We start from the raw sequence: 2,068 nt of genomic DNA, 5'->3' as shown, positions 1-2,068 counted from the left end.
CAGGCACTCTTCAAGACTTGGAATTTTCTCCAATGAATACTGCAGAGGTGCAGAGATGAGGAAGAGGAAGAAACCGTAGAGCACTTCTTCTGTAGTTGCCCAGCTTTGGACAAGAGGAGAGCAAGCTTTTTAGGCAGGCCCTTCTTTAGCTCTCTTACGGAATTATCACGCGTATGAATAAAACCGATTCTACGCTTTATAAGAGCCTCAAATTGGTTCTCTGAAGAATAGTCACCGAGGTTCCCGTGTTCTGCAGTGGTACCACAATGGACCTTCAAAAGGTCTAAGTGAGTTGGTAAATTGAACCGACTGCCACATCAACCTAACCTAACCTAATACCATTGCTCCAACACTGCACAAATAAATAAAATAATAAACAAATAAAAAATTCAATTATTTTGAAATGGATGCACGCCTTAAAGAACTCGTAGACGTTATACAATCACTTGAAACCTCAGTTTCAGATCTCATTTATAAGTAACTGATATGTTGTTCTAAAATATTTAAGTTTACTCAATCTTCTTTTTGTCTTAATTTTTTCTAGGTACTGTATCTTCACAAAATGATACCATATTACAACTAACAGCAGAAGTGGCAATGTTAAAATCTGTTTTATCGAAAACTGGACCAGGTCTAGCTATATACACAAAAAGGTTTCCTCTGACTTCTGAGCAGGACCTAATTCAGTTAGAGGAAGACATTACAGAGGACAACAAAGAAGCTATGGTGATTTAATATTCGTTAATTTAATGTTTTTCTTGTGTTCACATTTTTTCTCCTCTTTTTTCTAAAATATTTGCAGATTGTTAGTTTGAAAAAACTTATTATACCTGGAGGATGGAGCAAAAATATGGAGAGACTCATTGCAACCGAAGTAAGTCTAGAGTATAATGTGGATGAAAAAACAACAAGAAAAGGCTGCGCAATTTCCCGAAACGCTTGAACATACTATATGGTACATTTTTAAATACATAATGTAATGCTACATAAAATAAGGGTTTTTAATACTTAATACTTTTTTCAGAAGCGACAGTGGTGGAAGGAAAAACAGTTGACGATTTTTTAAATGACTTGCGGCATGGACTGCGCTGTGTAAAAAATAAACACTTCAAGAAAGTGTGCTTAGAAAATAAGGATAAATGAAATGTATGTATATGAAAAAATATGTATTCAATATACGAGTTCTAAACTTTAAAATTTTTCTCATTCTTTCCAAAGCGATTACAAAAGCGCTTTTCAGTAATGCAATTCATCATGCCTTCTAGCCATACATTGCGAACCCGTTACAGCAGCTCTTTTGAGTAATGCGATTCATCATCCCTTCTAGCCATACATTGGGAACCCGTTACAGCTGTGCTTTTGAGTAATGCGATTATCATCGATTCTATCCACACTTTGTGAACGTGTTACAACAGTGCTTCTCAGTACTGCAAATGGCAAGCGCTTCCGCCTAATGACATGCCTGTGTTAAAATCAGCGGTGGTCTCATGAGGTTGGTAATGTGTTCCTCAACATTCATCGCATTACCACCCCGATTCTTGGTAAGCAAAGATTTTGCTGGGTGAGTTTCACGCATATGTACACACATGTGTATGTGTGTATGCAGTACTAATATGTCCCAGAGGGGTGACCAGGCGACGAGAATTTGGGGAAATTGGATTGAGTGAGTGCGCAAATATTTGATTTTGCATGGAATACGTGCTATGAGTTGGATCCATATAAACATAAATATGTGAGTTTGCATGTAAGACTTTGCGCAGGCGTGTTTAGTTCACTGACCTGGAAAACAATAAAGAGAAACAAAAATCTCTGTGCTCTTATGAATAATTATTTGCTTTTGCGCTTTAGAAATGATTGTTTAGAATGTGTTTTTGCATGTTTAAGAAATGGTTGAAGGAGGGTGGAAAATATGATTTCGGAATATGACCGATGGGCTCTCAGATTGCATGAAGAGGTATCTTTTGTGTAAATTGTGGGCAAGTACATACATAGATATTGCAATATAGAAAATACTTCCTTTCTGTTGTTGCTTTCTGGTTTATTTTTAGAACTGTCGTTGTTGAGTTCC

At 36.8% G+C, this 2,068-nt stretch overlaps 1 long non-coding RNA gene across 1 annotated transcript; it reads left to right on the top strand.

Annotated features, from left to right (window-relative positions):
• The first annotated feature begins 557 nt into the window (after positions 1-557).
• LOC108361397 (uncharacterized) lies at positions 558-1,145 on the top strand. Its single transcript, XR_001847289.1, has 3 exons — positions 558-726; positions 803-955; positions 1,025-1,145. It is a non-coding gene; the product is annotated as an uncharacterized LOC108361397 (long non-coding RNA).
• The last annotated feature ends 923 nt before the right edge of the window (positions 1,146-2,068 follow it).

The sequence above is a fragment of the Rhagoletis zephyria genome, unplaced genomic scaffold (assembly GCF_001687245.7).
Source record: "Rhagoletis zephyria isolate East Lansing unplaced genomic scaffold, Rhagoletis_zephyria_1.1 Rzeph_scaffold_00756, whole genome shotgun sequence".
In the NCBI taxonomy this organism is placed as follows: Eukaryota; Metazoa; Arthropoda; class Insecta; order Diptera; family Tephritidae; genus Rhagoletis; species Rhagoletis zephyria.
This window is presented reverse-complemented; position numbering and strand designations above follow the sequence as displayed.